This window comes from Equus caballus, chromosome 20 (genome assembly GCF_041296265.1).
Source record: "Equus caballus isolate H_3958 breed thoroughbred chromosome 20, TB-T2T, whole genome shotgun sequence".
In the NCBI taxonomy this organism is placed as follows: domain Eukaryota; kingdom Metazoa; phylum Chordata; class Mammalia; order Perissodactyla; family Equidae; genus Equus; species Equus caballus.
Window position 1 is genome coordinate 36,684,759 of NC_091703.1, and position 22,626 is coordinate 36,707,384.

A 22,626-nucleotide genomic window follows, 5' to 3' on the forward strand; every position below is an offset into this window, starting at 1 on the left:
AGGCATTCCAGAGGGGGCAGTGAGCAAGAAAGAAGCAGAGGGCTTGTTCAAAGAAATAAAGCTGGTAAATTGCCAAGTCTGGGGAAGAAACTGGATGTACAAGTGCATGAAGCCAATAGAACTGCTAATTAAATCATTGCAAAAAGACCTTCTCCAAGGTGTATAATAGTGATACTGGCAAAAGTCAAGGACAGAAAAAATATTAAGGGCAGAAAGGCAGGAGAAAATAACTACAAAGAAACCCCTGTCAGGTTTTCACCAGATTTCTCTGCTGAAACCTTACATGTTAGGAAAGAATGGAATGATACATTCAAAATACTGAAAGACAAAATCTTTCAGCCAAGAATAGTCTATTCAGCAAAACTATCCTTCAGATATGATGAAGAAATAAAAGCTTTCCCAGATAAACAAAAGCTGAGAGAGTTCATTGCCACTAGACCTCCCTTAGAAGAAATGATGAAGGAAGCCCTCCTACCTGCAATGAAAAGGCAAATGTTTGCAAAACTTTAAGCAAGGATATAAATAGAGAAAATCAGAAAGTTGCAGCTCTCTATCAAAACAGCTTAGCAAATACTTAATTATAACATAAAATATAAAGGGAAGGAAAGCATCAAAAATAACTATAAACAATTCAATTTAGTTACAAACTCACAACACAAAAAAAGAATAATTTGTGACAACAATAACTCAGAAGGGGAAGAGAAAAGGGATAGAACCTACTTAGGCTAATGGAGATAAGAGGCTATCAGAAAATGGACTATCTCATCTATGAGACCTTTTGTACACACTTCACGATACCCACTAAACAAAAAATCAGAGCAGAGCCACAAATCATAAGTAAAGAGAAAACTGAGAAAATCATCACAGAAAACCACCAAACTGAAGTGGCATTCAGAAATGCGAGGAAAAGAAACAATAAAAATATAGTACAACCAGAAAACAAGAGATACAATGGTAGTATTAAGCCGTCATAGATCAATAATCACTCTAAATGTAAATGGATTGAATTCTCCAATCAAAAGGCACAGAGTGACTGGAAGGATTAAAAAACAAGACCCAACAATATGCTGCCTCCAGGAGACACATCTCAGCTCTAAAGACAAACAAACATAGGCTCAGAGTGAAGGGACGGAAGATGATACTTCAAGCAAATGGCAAGCAGAAGAAAGCAAGTGTTGCCATACTTATATCAGACAAAGCAGACTTCAAGAAAAAAAAGACAATGAGAGACAAAGAGGGGCAGAATATAATGAGAAAGGAACATTCCACCAAGCAGACATAATATGAATATATATGCCTTTAACACAGGAACAAAATATATAAAGCAACAATAACAGACCTAGAGGGAGAAATTAACAGGAACACAACAATGGTAGGCAGCCTCAACACCTCACTTACATCAATGAATAATCATCCAGACAAAAAGTCAACAAGGAAACAGGGTCTTTAAATGAAACACTAGACCAGATGGACTTAAGAGAGATGTGTAGAACATTCCATCCAAAAACAGCAGAATACACATTCTTCTCCAGTGCACATGGAATATTCTCAAAGATAGAAACATGTTTGGAAACGAGGCAAGCCTCAATAAATTTAAGAAGATTGAAATCATATCAAGCATCTCTTCTGACAACAATACTGTGAAACTAGAAATTGACTACAAGAAAAAAGTTGGGAAAGGCATAAATATATGGAGATTAAACAGCATGCTACTGAACATTGGATCAATGAAGAAATCAAAGGGGAAAGCAAAAAATACCTGGAAAGAAATGAAAATAAAAATACAACAAAGCAACTCTTTTGGGATGCAGCAAAAGCAGTGCTAAGATGGAAATTTATAGCAGTACAGCCTGCCTCAACAAACGAGAAAAATCTCAAATAAATAATCTTAAGCTACACCTAATAAAACTAGAGTAAGAAAAACAGTCAAAGCCCAAAAGGAGCAGAACAGAAATAGTAAAAATTACAGCAGAAATAAATGAAATAGAGACTAAAAACAGAATAGAAAGGATCAAAAAAACTACGAGCTGGTTCTTTGAGAAGATAAACAAAATTGACAAACCCTTAGCCAGACTCACTAAGAAAGGAAGAGAGAAGGCACAAACCAATAAAATTTAAAATGAAAGAGGAGAAACTACAATGGATTTCACAGAAATTCAAAGAATTATAAGAGAATACTACAAAAACTATATGCTGACAAATTGGATAACCTAGAAGACATGGATAAATTCTTAGACTCATAAACCTCCCAAACTTAATCAAAAAGAAATAGAGAATCTCGGGAGGATCTCATCAAGATAGTGGCATAGTTGGACTCTGAACTCACCTCCTCCCATGAACACAACCAGGTTAGAACTATTCTTGGAAAAATTACCCCAAAGAAAGAACTGAAAACTGGATAAAAAGAATCCCCACAACAAGGGACAGTCCTCACTGAAGCAGAAGAGACAGAAATTCCTTCTGGAGAGAAAAAGGCAAACTTCGCAAGCCACGGAGCTCCACAGCCGAGTGGGAGCAACCCTAAGGCATGCAGCCTTCCCTGGAGGAGCAAGGACCTGAGCAGGGGCATGTTACTGCTATAAGCATCCTTTGGACTAAGCACAACTGAGATGAGTCTTATAATATGTGCCCTCATTGGGTAGTAACTACAATGGGGAATACTCCTAGAAAAGCTATCAGACATAAGTGGGAAAACCCAACTCTTAAAGGGCCCAGGCACAAATTCATCCATCTCAGAAAGCAACCTAAAATCACCAGGAAGAAAGGTGCACAGTCCTTTGGTGAAGAGACTCACCTGGTAGTCTCTGGGTGTTCTGGTGAGGGGGAGACCTCTCTGGAGACTGAGACATTGGCAGAAGCCATTGTTGTGACCTAGTACAGGCACACTGACACAGGCGCTGGCAGCTGCCATTGGAGTTCTTCCCCTGGCCTGTGAGCCCAGTGGTTTGCCACACCCACTGGAGCACAAATTTAACCCATCTCAGCCAGGACAGGCAGACTGCCCTAGGGACTGGCCTTACCCAACAGCAACCCCTCAGGTTACTTGTTGGCCTGCATAGACTGGGTGCCTTGATCCTCTGCAGGCAGGTGAGTATGTCCACCTCTGTGGGACAGGGCCAGCATGAGGAGCAGATGAAGTGTGGGGGTTGTTGGTGGAGATAGTGGGGCCTCTGCAGTAGAGTGACTAGGTACACTCCAGGGGGGTCGGGAAATGTGCACAGGCCAGGACTGTGTTGATGGTGTGTGTGGACCTGTGGAGGTGGGGCTTATCCGCAGCAGAAGATCTGTGCTTCACAAACAGCCACAAGGAGGATTGTCCCCACATTCCAAAGCATGAAACAATTGGGTGTCCCTTGCCTGGAGCCAGCCCTACTCAGCTGCAAGCCTAAGAGAGCTGACAAGAGCCATGCAGGAATGAGGCCTACAGCCTTTGTAAGCCCCTGAGCCTGGAAACCAGCCATGCTGGGTGCCTACTCACTTAACAGAAATACTGCAACATGAGTATGCTACTAGACCTTGAAGTCAACTGTGTTGGAGCTCCCCAAACCTGATTTACAAACAGCTGGCCAGGGGAGAAAGCCTGGACTCCCTGGATACCTGCCGTAAGAGCAACCCTGCCACAGCAGAAGGACACACATAGTCCACACAGGGGAACATTTGCACTACCAATGAGAGGGAAGCACACTGCTGGGAATCAAAAGGTATATCTTACATAAGCCCACTTCTCCAAGATCAGGAGACATAGCTGATTCACCTAATACAGAGATATAAGCACAGAGAAAGAGGCAAAATGAGGAGGCAAAGGAATACATTCCAAGCAAGGGAAAAGGACAAAACCCCAGAAAAAGAACTAAATGAAACAGAAATAAGCAATCTACCTGAAATTACAATGGACACCTCATAAATACAAAAGATTGTAAGAGAATACTATGAAAAGCTATATACCAACAAATTGGGTAATCTAGAATAAATGGATAAATTCTTAGAATCATACAACCTCCCAAAATTTGAATCAAGAAGAAACAGAGAATTTGAATAGACCAATAACTAGTAAGGAGATTGAAACAGCAATCAAAAACCTCCCAAAAAATAAAAGTCCAGGACAAGATGGCTTCCCTGGTGCATTCTACCAAACATTCAAAGAAGACTTAATACCTGTCCTTCTCAAACTCTTCCAAAAAATTGAAGAGGAGGGGAAGCTTCCTAACTCATGCTGTGAAGTCAACATTATCCTGACACCAAAACCAGACAAGGACAACACAAAAAAAGAAAATTATAGGCAAATATCACAGATGAACGTGGACGCAAAAATCCTCAACAAAATACTAGCAAATTGAATACAACAATACATTGAAAAGATCATACACCATGATCAAGTAGGTTTTATTCCAGGGATTCAGGGATGGTTCAACATCCACAAATCAATCAACGTGATAAAGCACAATAACAAAATGAAGAATAAAAATCACATGGTCATCTCAATAGATACAGAGAAAGCATTTGACAAGATACAGCATCCATTTATGATAGAAACTCTAAATAAAATGGGCATAGAAGGAAAATACCTCAACATAATAAAAGCCATATGTAACAAACCCACAGCTAATATCATTCTCAATGAAGAAAAATTGAAAGCTATCCCTATAAGAACAGGAACCAGACAAGGATGCCCACTTTCATGACTCTTATTTAACACAGTATTGGATGTTCTAGTCAAAGAAATCAGCCAAGAAAAAGAAATAAAAGGGATCCAGATTGGAAAGGAAGAAGTAAAACTATCACTATTTGCAGGTGACATGATTTTATATAGAGAAAACCCTAAAGAATCCACCAGAAAGCTTTTAGAAATAATAAATGAATACAGTCAAGTTACAGGATACAAAATCAACATACAAAAATCAGTTGCGTTTCCATACACTAACAACAAAGTACCACAAAGAGAAATTAAGAATGCAGTCTCATTTACAATGGCAACAAAAAGAATAAAATACCTAGGAATAAACTTAACCAAAGAGGTGAAAGAACTGTACACTGAAAACTATAAAACATTGTTGAAAGAAATTGAAGAAGACAAAAAGAAATGGCAAGATGTTGCATGTTCTTGGATTGGAAGAATTAGCATAGTTAAAATTTCCATACTTCCTAAAGCAATCTATAGATTCAATGCAATCCCTATCAAAGTTCCAAAAACGTTTTTCACAGAAATGGAACAAAGAACCCTAACATTTACATGGAACAACAGAAGATCCTAAATAGCCAAAGGAATCCTGAGAAAAAAGAACAAAGCTAGAGGTATCACACTTGACATTTATCCAAAGAACTTGAAATCAACAATTCGAGGAGTTTTAGGCACCCTTATGTTCATTGCAGCATTATTCACAATATCCAAGATGTGGAAGCAACCCAAGTCCAATTAACTGACAAATGGATAAAGAAGATGTGGCATATATATATACAATGGAACACTACTCAGCCATTAAAAATGAAAAAATCATCCCATTTGCAGCAACTTGGATGGATCTTGAGGGTTTTATGTTAAGCAAAATAGGCCAGACAGAGAAAGACAAATACCATATGATTTCACTCATATATGGGAGATAAATAAACACAGGGATAAAGACAACAGATTAGTGGTTACCAGAGGGGAAGAGTTTGGGTGTGGGCAAAAGGGGTAAAGGGGAACATATATATGGTGATAGATAAAATCTAGACTATTGGTGATAAGCACAATGTAGTCTGTACAGAAACTGATACATAACAATGTACACCTGAAATTACACAATGTTATAAACCATTATGACCTCGATAAAATAACTTTCTAAAGCATTTCAGAGCAGAAAGAAATAAAATAGAGACTAAATACATGATAGAAAAGATAAGTGAAACTAAGAAATGATATTTTAAAAAGATAAACAAAACAGACTAATATTTAACTGGACTCACCAAGAAAAAGAGACAGAGGGCTCACATAAATAAAATCAGAAATGAAAGAGGAGATGTTACAACTAATACCACAGGAATACAAAGGATCATAAGAGACTACTGTGAACAATTATGCAACAACAGATTGGACTACCTGGAAGAAAAGTATAAATTCCCAGAAATATACAGCATTCCAAGACTGAATCACAAATAAATAGAAAATTTGAACAGATTGATTACTAGTAAAGAGATTGAATCAGTATTCAAAAACCCACCAACAAGCAAAAATGTATGATTAGACAGCTTCACTGGAGAATTCTACCAAATTTCTAAAGAAAAATTAATACAAATCCTTAAACTCTTCCAAAATACAGAAAAGGAAGGAACACTTCCAAACTCACTAATGGGCCCAATATTATCCCCATACCAAAACCACACAAGGACACTATGAGAAAAGAAAATTTCAGGTCAATATCCCTGATGAACATAGAAGCAAAATTCTCAACAAGATATGAGCAAATTTAATTGAACAGTACATTTAAAAGATCACACACTATGATCAAGTGGGATTTATTCCAGGAATGCAAGGATGGTTTAACATCACAAATCAATCACTGTGATATACCACATTAACAAATGAAGGATAAAAATCATATCATCATCTCAACAGACACAGAAAAAGCATTTGACAAAATTCAACATCCACTCATGATAAAAACTCTCAACAAACTGAATATAAAGAGAACATATCTAAGCATAATAAAGGCTATATATGACAAGCCCATGGCTAACATCATACTCAATGGTAAAAAGTTGAAAGCTTTTCCTCTAAGATCAGGAATAAGACAAGGATGCCCACTCTTACCACTTTTATTCAAATAGTGTTTGAAGTCCTAGCCAGAGCTATTAGGCAAGAAAAAGAAATAAAAGGCATCCAATCAGAAAGGAAGATGTAAAACTATCTCCATTTGCAGATAACATGAACTTATATGTAGAAAACTCTAAAGACTCCACAAAAAAAAAACTATTGGACCTAATAAACAAATGCAATAAAGTTGCAGGGTACAAAATCAACATACAAAAATCAGTTGCATTTCTATACACTAACAATGACCTAGCAGAAAGAGAAAACAATACCATTTACAATCACACCAAAAAGAATAAAATACATAGGAATAAGTTTAACCAAGGAGGTGAAAGACTTGTACACTGAAAACTGTAAAACATTGTTAAAAGAAACTGAAAAAGACACAAAGAAAGGGAAAGATATTCTGTGCTCATGAATTGGAAGAATTACCACAGTCAAAATTACCATATTACCTAAAGCAACCTACAGATTCAATGAAATCTCTATCAAAATCCCAATGACACTTTTCATGGAAATAGAACAAAGAATCCTAAAATTTGTATGGATCAACAAAAGACCCTGAATAGCCACAGCAATCCTGAGAAAAAAAATGACAAGCCTGGAGGTATCACACTCCCTCATTTCAAAGTATACTACAAAGCTATGGTAATCAGAATAGCATGATATTGGCAGAAAAACAGACTCACAGATCAATGGAACAGAACTGAAAGCCCAGAAATGAACCCACACATATATTGGCAGTTAATTGTCAACAAAGGAGCCAAGAACATGCAAGGGAGAAAGGAAAGTCTCTTCAATAAATGGTACTGGGAAAACTGGACAATTACATGCAAAAGAATGAAAGTAGCCCACTATCCTACACCATACACAAAATTAACTCAAAATGAATTATTAAAGACTTGAACATAAGACCTCAAGCCATAAAACTCCTAGAAGAAAACATAGGTGGTAAGCAGCATTGGTCTTGGCAATGATTTTTTTGGATGTGACACAAATAGCAAAGGTCAGCAAAAGCAAAAATAAAGAAATGGGACTACTCAGAACTTAAAAGCTTCTGCACAGCCGTGGAAACCATCAAGGAAATGAAGAGGTATCCTACCAAAAAGGAGAAAATACTTGTAAATCATATATCTTATAAGCGGTTAACGTCCAAAATGTATAAAGAACTCATGCACCTCAATAGCTAAAACATGAACAATCTGATTTAAAAATGGGCAGTATATATAGGAAGAACTTTTACAACTCGATAGCAGAAAAAAAAAACAATTAAAGAATGTGCAGAGGAACTGAAAAGAGAGTTTTCCAAAGAAGACAAACAATGGCCAACTTGAACATGAAAGGTGCTAGACATCATTCATCACCAGGGAAATGCAAATCAAAACCACAATGAGATATCAAGTGACACCTATTAGAGTGGCTATTGTCAATAACATGAGTTAAATGTTGGCTAAAATGTGGAGAAAACAGGAACCGTTATGCACTTTTGGTGGGATGTAAATGGTGCAAACACTGTAGAAAACAGCATGCAGGTGTCTCAAAACATTAAAAATAGAACTACCATATGATTACACTTCTGGGTATGCATCCAAAGGAAATGAACTCAGTATCTCAAAGAGATATCTGCCCCACAATGTTTATTGCAACATTGTTCACGATAGCCAAGGTATGGAAACAACCTTATTGTCCATCAATTGATGAATCCATAAAGAAGATGTAGTATATATATACAATGGAATATTATTCACCCATGGGAAATAAGTAATCCTGCCATTTGTAACAACATAAATGGTACTTGAGGGCATTATGCTAAGTGAAATAATTCAGACAGAGAAAGACAAATACTGCATGATTTCTCTTACATGTGGAATCTAAAAAATCCAAGCTCATCAAAACAGAAAGTAGAACGGTAGTTACCAGAGAGGAGGGGATGGTGGAAATGGGGAGATGTGGGCCAAAGGAATCTTAAACGTTCTCACCACAAAAAAAGAATGGTAATTATTGACGTGATGGAGGTGTTGGCTAACTCTATGGTGGCAATCTCATTGCAATATATAAGTGTATCAACCCAACATGTTGTACATCTTAAACTTATGCAATGTTATGTGTCAATTACGTCTCAATAAAGTTGAAAAAATACACCAACCTTAGGGTAAATGATGATGATAAAAAATGAATTTAGGGACTGGTCCCTTGGCAGAGTGGTTAAGTTCGGAGTGCTCCACTTCAACAGCATGGGTTGACAGTTCAGATCCTGGGCACAGACTTACACCACTCATCAGCCATGATGTGGTGGTGAACCATATACAAAAGAGAGGAAAATTGGCACAGATGTTAGCTCAGGGTGAATCTTCCTCAGCAATAAATAAATAAACAAATAAACAAAAAATAAACTAAAAAAAAAAAATAAGAAATGGGTGAAGGGCCTGAATAGACAGTTTTACAAAGAAGACATACAGGTGGCCAACAGGTACATGAAAGGGTGTTCAACATAACTAATCATCAGAGAAATGTAAGTTGAAACCACAATGAAATGTCACCTTATACCTGATAGAATAGCTATTATGGAAAAGACAAGAAATAACAAGTGCTGGTGAGTATGTGGAGAAAAGGGAACATTTGTGTACTGTGGGTGAGAATGAAAATTGGTGCAGCCACTATAGAAATCAGTATGGAGGTCCCTCAGGAGATTAAAAATAGAACTACCACATGATCCAGTAATTCCTCTTCTGAGTATTTATCCAAAGGAAATGAAAACTCTAACTCAAAAAGATATCTGTACCCCCATGTTCGTTTAAATAGCCAAGACAGAGAAACGACTCAAGAATCCATCATTGATGGAGGAATGGATTTAAAAAAAATGTGACAGATATATATATATATATTATGTTATGTTATATATATATATATATATATTAAAAAATATTATTCAGCCATTAAAAAGAAGGAAACCCTGACATTTGCAACAAAATGGATGGAACTTGAGGGCATTATACTCACTGAAATAAGTCAGACAGCGAAAGACAAATATCGTATGATCTCACTTATATGCGGAACCCCCAGCCAAAGAATCCTGAACTCATAGATACAGAGAACAGACCGGTGGTTGCCAGAGGTGGGAGGTAGGGTATGGGTGAAATGAGTGAAGATCATCAAAATGTACAAACTTCCAGTTATAAGTAAATAATTTCTGGTGATGTAAGGTATAGCATAGTGGCTATAGTTAATAATACTGTACAATATATTTTAACATTGCAAAGAGAGTAGCTCTTAAAAGTTCTCTTCACAAGAAAATAAAAATTTATAACTATCTGTGTGATGGATGTTAACTAGACTTATTGTGGTGATCATTTCACAATACATACATATATCAAATCATTATGTTGGACACCTGAAGCTAACATAATGTTATATGGCAATTCTATCTCAAGAAAAAGAAATAGTTTATAACCAGATAGGCTCATATGAACACAACAAATCTCAAAGGATATCAGTACAATGATGCCCCTAACTTTGGCAACTGTGTTTTTCCCCTCAGAAGTAGACAGCAGTAGCATGTATATTGGGGAGGTGCATGCGAGAAATGCTCTAGTATGTAACTCCAATAAGTATTGCATATCTTTCCCAGTAACTTCCCTCCTTTTCCTTCTCATAAGAGATTACATCCCCATGAATACAGCAGTGGGCAACTGACCTCCACCTAGCCTATCAAATACCTTAACAATGAAGACAATGCTTGATTCAAGGATGAGTGCGTGGCCCGGTGTGGTCAATATTATCCTTCCCTGGAATTTTCTACCTGGAGTTATTACAAAAGCCCCCTTGATTCAGGGATAATATAACTGGAAGATGTGACACATCCACAATGTTGAGCAAAAAGTAAGAGAAAATAAGGCCAACTCATTGGGAGAAACAAAGCTAAGAAATGGAGACATGGAACAGAGAAACAAGTGTGTGATCTGATACGAAAACCAATGTTTCTCTCAATCACACACTCGCTCTTCCTCGCTCGCTCTCTCTTTTCTCTCTCTTCACTTTTGTTGTTTGAGGAAGTTTCCTAATGATTATAACAGAAAGACTCTTGATTAACACTAAAACTACTACCTGAAATTTGGTTTTAACATATGGCAGAAACTAAGACATACAACCACTTGAGTTTAGATGGAAATGTGTCCTTTATGTCAGGAATAGCAATTCGTATTATGTGGGGACATATCAGCTGAATAAAATATCTCCTGTACTAAGATCATGAGGCTACTAAGATTCTAACATCAAAAATATTAGTGTTGGGGCCAGCCCGGTGGCGCAGCAGTTAAGTGTGCACATTCTGCTTCAGCGGCCCGGGGTTCTCTGGGTCGGATCCCAGGTTCGGACATGGTACCGCTTGGCAAGCCATGCTGTGGTAGGAGTCCCACATATAAAATAGTGGAAGATGGTCACAGATATTAGCTCAGGGCCAGTCTTCCTCAGCAAAAAGAAGAAGATTGGCAGCAAATGTTAGCTCAGAGCTAATCTTCCTCAAAAAAAAAAAATGGTGTAATTCAACAAGAAAGAATCAAATTTCTCTTCAAGCCAATTCATCCAAAAGCATAAATACTAATCGTATTTCTTATGTCAACCTAAATAAAGAGGTAAACTGAGGCAAGCTCAAAATTGTCAAAAAGATGAATTAATTCAGGAATACCAGAAATTGCAATTCAGGACATGCAAACTGTAGCAGGCTACAGGTGAGTCCCTTGAGGGTTTGAGGTAGGCTGTATGTATGGGCAGGGAATGTAAAGAGGAGTGAGTTCAGTTAGAATCTGTTGCAATAAAAAACAAATGGAGACCAGCTCTGAAAATTCCCCAAGCAGACCAAACTTCTCTGGTCATACAAACAAAGCTCAATTTAGCTTATTTTGTGAGACCAATCCAACCTGGGTCATTTCTTGTTCAGGCCTCTGGAAACCCTAAGCAAAATTTCTCAAGGTTGATATGAGGCAATCTCTGACAAATCCCCTATCATTTAAGAAAATTCCAATATTATCAGTTTTCTGTAAATCAAGCATTTACAGGAAATCAGTTTCTCAGTCCTTCAGTTTTGTTTTTCTGAGGGTACATGCCTGAGATTTTCTGTTTTATATCCTTCGGTTCCATTATTAGACTGAAATTCTTTCACATTTAGGAGCCATGTTTTCTGCTCATGGCCTAAAATCCAAGATAAATGAGAGTCAAATGGTTGTGCACCACAGGGAACCAGTGACAATGGAACTGTCTGCCCCATAAAGACATTGTTGGAAGTAAATTTAGACAAAAAGGTGACACACAAAATGAGAAATAATTGATACCCAGAAAAAGTCACAAAAATATTTGTGTAAGGGTACATAGAATGATCATCTAAGAACCTTCCAAATGTAATATGATTCTTTCCTGATAAAGGTACAAATGCCTCCCATTTAAAAAGTTGTTTGCTGGAAAGTGACCTGGGAAGATGGATCTGGACAGTCAGTCTCCTTGTCACCCTTTTCTGCCCGTTCACAGGAGAAGGAAACAGGTAAACTTAAGAGCTGCAACTATGCTTGGGACACCTAAACCTGTAAGAAAGAGAGAAACTACAAGAATTGAGGCTACATTTAAGGATCTTGACTCAACAAGAATTTAGTTTTAGTTGCTACCTAACAGATTCCCCATTAGGGTGAAAAAAATATTTCATGAGGAATTTAGGATTGCGCAATGCCTAAGGTATTCCTCAGTATCCAATGTGCCCCACACCCACCCCAAGACCCCATGAAACACACCAAAATGAAGAGGATGACTAAATTGTGCAATGCACAGAATAGTCCTGCCCTGTGCCACCTCACAGAGGTGAGGAATGGAGGATGAGGAACAGTGTAGACCCTCCTCTGGAGTGGAGCCAAGGTCCAGCTGGGTTGTGTGGCCAACCTCACTCTTCTGCCATCTCTCTAAGCAGGACATGACCTTTTCCTCCTTTGCCGATTATAGTTTTCTTGTGGTTATGCTATCATTTCTTCCTGTATTGAAAGGAGATGAATTTATCATTTCATGGTTGTTTCTAGAGCCAATAAGAGCCACATTCAAATCAGAAAAGAAATTCATGTCACCAGAGAGCCTGGACTTGAGGGTCAATATGATTTGGTATTTTCTCCCTTTAGAATGGGACAAGGGAAGCTTTGGTCATATACAGACTACATAAACTCTGCTGAGAGTGAGAATCTTCTGAATTTTCTTACGAGAAATAAGAAAGAGAAAGGCAGAAAGAGAGAAAGAGAAACTTACATATCAGAACTATATAAAGAATTATAATAATTGCTGTTGTTGTGTTATTATTACCACTACTGTAACCTATCCAATCTTGTTATTTGCCCATCCTCATTTGGGGAAAAAAGAAGACTCCATCCATGAGACAGAAGTAGATTCAAATCCAAAGCCTGGCCAATCAGAGTCTGACATCCCTGTGGCTAAAGTGCTTGGTTGAAAACTTGGACTGTCACTCAAGCTGGGCTTTCCATAAACTGATAAATTGGAGCTGACATAACGGTCTGTTGCGATTCAAGTGATGGGCTGAAAATATGAGATAACCATTTTCCTAGCAATGTGGAAAATGCTTGACTCTCATAGGTGAAAATAGAGAAATGAATAGGGAAAAGCAGAACTCAGACACACACAGAGAGTACAAGCAAGAGAAAGCAAACACACACAAAGAGGAACAGAGACAGAGAGGCAGAGAGATAAACAACTTAAGGAGGGAAGATAGACAAAGGTAAAGACAAGGAACAGACAGAATGACAGAGAGAGAGAAAATGACAGTAAGGCACATAGGCCAATAGATTGAGAAGCAAAGAGGGGGACAGAAAGATGTTCTGAAAGATAGAGACAGTAAATTAAGATATGTGTGTGAGAAAGAGTCATAGAGAGAGAATAAAGGAGAGAAACAGTCACAGAGAAATTCATAAACAGAGGTATGGATATAAGGAGAAATGCAGAGACAGAGACAGAAAGACAGAAAAGTTATCTAATAGATTGACAGAGAAAGAAATCTCATTCAGACAGACAGAGACGGCAAAAGAGATAAGGAGAGAAAGCCGAAGAGAAGCAAAGAGACAGGCAGAGAGATAGAGTAGAAAGAGAAAGAAGTGTACTGAGAGTAAGGAGTGAGGACAGAAGGAGAGAGGTGACAGGGAGCTAAGAAAGAAGGGAGGATGGAGATCTCATTTGAGTCTTGGGATATTGGCAGTTTCCTGAAGCCAAATTCACATATGAATTTTTAAGTTGCATGAACACAAAAAAATAATTTTTTCCCTTAAGGTGGTATTAGGAGGATTTTCATCATATCCAACGAAAAAGCACTTTCCAATAAAACTTCCATTGCTAACTATACATATGAGTACATCAGATTTAATTAACAATCATTGTTTTTTGCCCCAGTGTACACAGTGCACCTGACAGAAGATATTTGTGCTGTAAGTTCGGTTCACTACAACATGAGGCATTAAGTGCCGCAACTGGCACAAAATAATTCCACTTGCACAAATTCTGCGTCAGACTGTAGTAGAAGCCAGAAATACTGCTGCACACAAGCCCAGCTTCCAGGTCCCGTGGAAGATGGAAAACTGAATTTATTTCATACCTCATTTCACACTCTTATGTGGTACTAAATTATACCAAATATGGGGACACGTCACTTTTTAGAATCCTTGCCTGGACAGTCCCCTCTTTGTGGTATAACTGAACTTGAGTTCTGAGAATCTGAGCTTTTCTTTGCTCAGTGTTTCCTCACCACCACCATCATACTCAATCAGAAATGGAAACCCAACTGATTCACAAATCTATTAATCTTGAAAAAAATTATTGAAAGAGTGTGACAATTAATTCTTGGGCAATCTTCAGAAAGAGAACAAGATCAGAAATGCCCACTGAGAGTACTGCGGTTCAGACACAGCAGGCAGCACAGAGAGCAGCGCCTCCAGCACAGGGTGGAAAGCAGAGTCACAGGCAGATATTCAGGAAAGACAAAAACAAAAAGAGGTCTTTGCAAATGCTTCTCAGTCTCTGTGGGAGCCAGACCGTGAGGGTTGACAGAGTTGGCAGATGTGGCTTGCTCACAGGCCTGATAGAAGGGAAGCTGAGAACTGTGGACAAGAGTAACAGCAGGACAAGACCAGGGGAAAAGTGACAGATGCCAGGAAGAAGAATGTTTGGGGTCAGTGCATGAATTCTGGAAGAAAGAGAAGGAAGAGTCATAAATTACACCAATCCCTGAAGAAAACTCACCCCTGCCCTCCCTCGGGGTCTGTCTGCCGATCAGGACACTAAGGTTGATACTGTATCAACACCCGCTCCTCATTACCTCTCTTGCTAATGAGTAAAGATGATACTCTGCTAAAATGAACACAAAACTTCAGCATGAAGGGGCATGTGGAAGGCCGAAGAGCATTAACTAAATGCTTTGGTGAAGCACGGGTCGTGGACGAACTGGACAGGTAAGAATTGTAATTCCTGTCACGTCACCTACCAGCAAGATTAGCACAACTTTCCATAATACTGGAATCTGGGGGCATCATCCAAGCTTCATTGAATGGCTGAGACCAAAGGTTGGATCTTATTCTGGGAAACGATCTCTGAAGTTTCCTGCAGAAACTATGCAGAATGTTCCAGACTTTTCCCCTGTTCCAACTCACAGGTTACAAATGTGCCAAGAATTAAGGACAAAATAGCAAAAGCGCGTTAGATTGCCCAGACAAGCCCACTCGACTCCTTTTCCATCCCACGTGTGTCACATTTCTGAGCAAGAATAGTTGGAATAATACCTGTGAGTGGACCTCAAGGTATGCTGTCATCAGCAAGAAAGAAAAGAGAAAAGAAAAAAAAAACTCACTAACCTGGGTAGTGGGAAAATTGCATTTCTCAATCTTGATCTCACCCTCCAAAAGGAAATGAGTGAGCAGCTCCAGACCATTATTTCCTCCACTCCCACCCATGTACAGTAAGGCTTCAACTGCCATAAAGGGAGATCGCCCCAAGGTCACTTCTGCTTATCTAAGGATATCATAAAGAGAGTTAAAAAGATAAGTCACAAAGTACAAACAAGTCTTTGCAAAGCATGTACTGACAGCAGACTTGATTCAGAATATATTTTTGAATCTTTTAAAAATAAAATAAGAAAAATACAGATAATATCATAGGAAAAAAATAAGAAAATCTCCCAATAGGTACTTCAAAAAAGAGTAAATACCAGTGGATAAGAAAAATCACTAGTAATCAGAGAAATGCAAGTTAAAAATACAATGAAATACCGGTATATACCCATCAGATAAGGGAACTTTTAAAAAGTCTAAAATACCAAACCTACCAAGAATTGGGTTCTTTTATAAACTACTTTTAAGAGTGCACAAAGGACCATCAATTTGAATGACAGACATTCTCTTGTAAAGTTGAAGATGCACATGCCCTCTTGACCCATCAATTCCAATCTGACTATATACTCTGGTCTATGATCCAGATACAAGTAAAAACATATGAAAGCAACCCATATGTCCATCAACATTAGAATGGGTAAGTACACTGTTGTACCCTCACAAAATGGAATCTACTACGTGACAATGAAAATAGATGGACTGCTGTGATATGAAAGATCTATGGTAGACCTTCTCAAACATAATACTGAACAAAAGAAGCAAGACAAAATACAACATTTATAGAACATTTAAAGGGTAAAATACTAATCTATATTGTTTAAGGATACATTCACATATGTTAAAAACTATATAAATTAGGATTACAAGAGTCATAATAGTGCTTACCTCAGGGAGATAGAAGTACGGTGTAATTAGGAAGAGGCACGTGGGAGTCTTTTAGAATGCTGGTAATATTCAGGCTTTTTTACCTGGTTATTGGTTATTTGGTTATTTCTTTGAAACTTTTATTAATATAATGTCTATGCTATCTTATACATCAAAATAACTAATGTAAATAAAATGAGGGATAATAATACTTACCCTAGAGTAATCACTCTGTGTGTGTGTGTGTGTGTGTGTGTGTGTGTGTGTGTGTGTGTGTGCTGTGACTTCTGGGAAGATTAAGTGAGGTAGTTTGTCTAATGGTACTGTTATAGGATTTGAGATTTAGTGGGTGAAAATAAATATTAATTCCCTTGTTTTCTCACCACTCTCATAGCCTTATTCACCATCAATACTGACTCGTTTGTACATAAACTCAGAATTAATGACAGTCACTGCCTGTCCTCATCCCGTTTTCCCTCTCAGACCCTACAACACTATCTCTGTGAACCCACTGCTTACACTCAAGGAATGGGCAACTGTGCTCTTCAGATAGTGAAGCTACGAAGACCAGTGCTGTTTTTAATTTCTCCAACCCAGAGTCCAATAGTACATGAACACTACTTGGCCCAGAAAGTCCCTTGGGTGGCAAATCCTTTTCATTTACTCTCTGAGCTTTCTTAATGCTTCTCAAGTGGTCTCATATGCTTTTTGTCCTGCATCTGGTATGGAAATGTACTTTCTCTTGTTCTTCCAATTCTGAGATCCCAGTCTTTTCTCTGAGAGAAACTATCCTCCCTCCACTGCAGAGGTTGAAAGAAGGAATCTAATAAAATTCTCTTTCCTGAGGAGGAGAAATCTGGACCGTGATAAGAGCCTTTCCAAATTCTACCTGTGATTTGGTCTGAGTGCAACACGCCGAACCCTAAGCCCCAGTGCCTCCAAGACATTAATTCCAAGATCTGGGATCACTGGAGGTATCAGTCCAGCCCTTACTTGGAGCAACTCTGTGGTAGGCTGTGGGAGTCCTCAGCACCATAACAACCATCACAATTCCAACTAGGGTCCAAGGGTTCCTGAGGGTTGTCATAGTCTTTTTTCCAGACTTGAAACAGAAACAATTTAACAAAAGCATTGGCAGTCAGCACAGCTGCCACCAATTAACCTGATGTTTCACTTTTCAGAAAGTGAAAACTAGGAGACCTTCTATGAATTTTAGGATTGGACAGTTCCTAGGAAAAAAGCCGGTCAACCCAACAACTTAAGTTCTCATTGTCTCTGAGTAAACATTATTTTTTCTGAGGAAGATTAGTCCTGAGCTAACATCTGTGCCAATCTTCCTCTACTTTATATGTGGGTTGCCACCACTGCATGACTGATGAGTAGGTTTGTGCCCGGGATCTGAATCCACAAACCTGGGTTGCCAAAGCGGAGCACACTGAACTTAACCATTAAGCCACAGAACCAGCCCTGGGTAAATATCTCTAATGAAAGTTCACATTTCAAAAGTTATTCACAGACTATCTACTTGCTGTTCAGCACTAGGTCATCACTAAATATCACTGAACTTGGTGATATGCTGAAGGTGTGCATGGAGTTTCAGGAACCAGAAGAAGAAAGTGATTTGGAGTATTTCTTCCTGGGACATTTATTTAAATTCTCCAGTTCTTATATTTAGGGTTTGGCAATGGCAAGGTGGAATATTTCTTCCCCAAAATAATGATATTCCCTGGGAGAGAAGATAACTGTCAAAAAGATCCTCATTTTCTTCCTTGACTCAGCATTATAAGACTCCACGGGATATAATGTAAATGATGACAGATTTTGAGAAAATGTATTCGTATCACAGTTAGAGAATTTATAAACTTTCTGACCTTCAACAAATTACATAATCTCTATTACCCTCAGGCTTCTTCACTTTGAAGTCTAGACAGTAACTACTTGGTAGGGTTATTAAGATGAAAAAAAATGGTGTATATGACATGTTAATTGCAGATCCTGAGAGAAACCTATAACTGAAGACATAGTAGTTCATTTTCCCCAGAAACAAACTCTGTTGTGTGCTCTTAGAGGGGACAAAATAGAGGTCATGATGAGTAGACAGTTGAGTAAAGCTCATCGAGTTATTTAATCAGTTATCTGCATTCTTAACTCGTGTCTTAATCAAAATTCAGAGCATGCTCTCCAGAAAAAATTAGTTTCTGAGGGATGTCTTGCTACCTCTGAGGCTATTGACAAACCCAGTTACTAAAGTAGAAATGGGAAGTAAAACAGGAGGCAAATGATTTAAAATGAAGGTTTATAGGAGCTCTTGGAAATACGAATACAGCCCAGAGAAAAACAGACACATAACTACTACTATAATTATCAATATTATTATTTCTTGTGGTATAACAACGATAGCTATCATATTTAGATCCAGTGGATGCCAGACACTGTACTGTACATTAAGATATATTACTTCATGTAATCTTATTAACAAATTATAAGGCAATTATTATTATTTAAATTTTCAGAGAAGAAAACCATCCTTTAGTTTGAGTAACTTGCCTCAAATCACAGCCTATATATTTTTTTAATGATGTACATTTGATAATCAGTCGAACTATACATTGATACTTCAGTCATTTATACTAACAAGAGTATCATTTGAGCAAAATATTTAAAAAACAAAATCACATAGTTTCAAATAATACAACTTTTGTACACTCTATTAAATACATAGCCAAGAATATGCCTGAGGGCTGTCAATTGAATCAGAAGAGTGATACTGATCATAATTCTCCCTCACAATTGTCTTGCAAATTGATACAAAGCATGTATCTATATTGCATATTAATATTAAATATGAGCTTATTTAATGATATACATTAACTGATTTTATATATTATAAATGTTATGTTAGTAAATAGATACATATATATATGAACCCCAGTTACACCTCTCCTAATAAATTATAAAAATCCCTTTAATTTTTATTGAGGAAATAGAATCTCACATAAATCATTCAAGTAATTTTTCAACAAATCCTTGAATTAATGAATGCTGATGACTAGCAAATAAACACTCATTATGTTTCATATATCATATACAATTAAGGATAAAGTCCTGGAATCACTTGAGAATAGAGACCCCACATTGATCAGACATGTCCCTTGTACCCCTGTTATAAGTATCCGGATAACTTTGAGGTTCATTATAGACATAGAAAAAATATTTTTACAAGGAGAGTCTTTCTATAGTGTTTGACTTTGGCTCACACTATTACCCATAATCTTCTGGGTTTTCAAATTTTAAAAAAAAGTTCAAAGAAGATCAATCTGAAGAATGTAATATGCATTCGACAAATGTCTGTTGAATACCTAAGATATGCTTTCTACAAGCTAAGGATACAGATAAAATAGCCACCTTCATGGTGCATACATTCTGCTTGGAGAAACATACTAAATGTTTTTAATCAATAAATATTTTAGCACTCTTTCTGTATCAGTCACTGTACTAGGCACTAGGGATAAAATATAGAAGAACCAGTCTTTGAAAAAAAAATTATTTTCTTTGAGAGAATATGAAATATGAGTCCTAGAATGCATCACACAGTCCTCACCTAACCCCCATCCACATGCCTGCCTCCTCTCACCCCATGGCCCACTGAGAAAGCAGAGGCATTGGCATGTTTCCTGTCCTCGGGAACCATAGATACTTCAGTTCTGCTTGGCTTTGTCACCTGGACTTCTTCAATACTTGGAATTTCCTATTCTCAGAGGCAACTTTACATAGTCTCTTTAAGTGATAACAGAATTTACAGCTCAGATGTCTTGTAGGAATGGCTGAAACCTGATCTGACAGGGCCAGCTGGTTCCTGCTCCAGTCCTCTCTAGCTTTCTTCTTGACGTGGCCCTCATCTCTGCTCTGTTATTAAAGGCACCCACTGCTGAGAAATGTCTGAGAGTAAGGGGACCCAGGAAAATATCTTGATTCTAGGTAAAGTCCTTCTAATCACCCTATTTGGCAATAAGCATAGTGTAGACAGATGTGGAGGTGGAAGGAGGAGGCAGACAAGGATAAGCAGGGAATATGGATTGAGGGAGTGGGGAACAGTCCAGAGAGACTTCCCTGGTGAACACCATCTGTGTAAATCCAGATTCTCTCAGCTTTGGAAGATTCTCAGGGACAAATGCCAAGAAGATGCCAACTTCTTTTATCAGGAACTCTCAGAATCTAGGCTCTGTGGATAGAGTTCAATGTTTACATCAGAACTTTCCCCTACTACCAGAGGACCCAAGGTCTTATTTTATATCTCATTTGGAAATCAAGAAATATATGATGAAATTACTCTGTAGTTTTATTTCTACCAACCTCAGTAATCTTAAATAGTCTGCAACATACTGTTTCCTTAATTAGCAATTATTAATTAATCACTCAATTGCTTTGTAATGTTTTTGAGGCTTATACATTTTAACCCATGCCATCTTTGTACACCAGTTTCATTAATTACTTATGTATCATTTAACTACACTTTTTGCCACAAATTTTCTCTTTCAAATTACACAGTGAAAATGAAAGGAGTATTTTCTTTCTCATTTTGTGGAAACTAATGAGCAACCTATATTACTAGATGCACCATGTTTCCACATTTGAAAAAATATATACACCCCAGAGGCCTATTGTTATCAAGAGCAATAGACAGACTTTGCAATAAGAAGCTTTACATGTTACTTTGAAGTAGAATGAGTATGGCTTCAATTTTTTATATGACTATCAAAAAGAGAAATGTGTTTCTTTTATCTAATCTAGAGTTTATCACATAATGAACTGTGAGCTCCTGATACCTCTCTTTAAACTCAGGCACATCTAACCATTTCAAATCATTCCTCTATGTCCTGCCTGGTCAGTCCCCATCTGCCTATACCCGTGTCTCCACAGGGGTCCTGACATAACAAGTCCACATGCACATATACACAGCTCTGTTCTTGGAACAGGGTTCCCAAAACCAGAGGCACAAAAAAGAGTCTGTATCTGAAAGCTCAGGAGAGACAGCTGTTTACCATCTCACACTCAGAACAAACTACACACTGAGAGACCGTTTTGGCTTTTGTCCTATTATGGTTCTTCGCTCGTATGCTCAAGCTGATTTAATTTATTAATGTAATATACATTGACATGTCTATATTAAATACATGTATCTTTATGTCATAATACACAATATGTGTAGTGTAATAAAATTTTATTTTGTTTAATAGATATTTAACATTTCTGAGTGCCAGGCATTGTTCTATGCAATTAAGAAATAATAATCCTCATAAAAACCATATAGAATCAAATACTATCATTCTCATTTTATAGATATAGCAATTTAGGCATGTCAAAAAACGTGTCTATGTTCACATAATCATTACATGGCAGGCCTGGCATTTAACCTCAGATATTGTGGGTCCAGAGTCTGTGCTCTAAACCAATATCGTAGACCATCTCTCGATAAAAAGATGATAGGAGACAGACAGATAAATAGTTACAGAGATAGATAAAAGATTGATAAATGATAGATGACGAAGATTATAGATAGATACAGAGATACAGAGATAGATACAGAGATAGATGATGATATACAATAGATGATGATGATGATGAAGATGATAGCTAGATAGATTTATGAAGGGAGGGAGGGAGGAAGAAAGAGGAGGGAAAGTTTATGTATTTTCTTGTCTCGGCTTCTCTGTTACCACACAAAAGTAGCACAAAGGTTTGTTATGCATCAATAGCCAAAACTCATTTTGTAGGCCCAGCATGGGTGTGGGCTCACAGAGGAGGGCAGTATTCCTCCAGAAAAGATGGAAGTGAGTGTGGAACACAGTGATGATTGCTGCTATACACAGGGTCTCCACGCATGAGTTAAGGATTCACGGGAGAAGTGGGAAACTTTTAAGGCCAAGGGTCAACCACGGAGGAAAGGCACAGTCACCACCCTCCCCCTTCCCACAGAGAGGGCATCTGAGCCTGGACAAACATTGAGCATCTATTCCAGGGCAAGTATCTCACCTCCTCATTGCTCCACCTTTTATAGGG

At 37.8% G+C, this 22,626-nt stretch overlaps 1 protein-coding gene across 1 annotated transcript in view; it reads left to right on the forward strand.

Moving 5' to 3' along the window:
* Window positions 1-22,117, forward strand: part of LOC100052310 (MHC class II DR-beta chain) — a 93,773-nt gene extending 71,656 nt beyond the window's left edge. The window contains exon 7 of the mRNA XM_070243964.1: window positions 22,104-22,117. The gene's annotated coding sequence lies outside the window, so the exon portion shown is untranslated. The remainder of the gene's footprint in view (window positions 1-22,103) is intronic.
* Window positions 22,118-22,626: the final 509 nt, after the last annotated feature.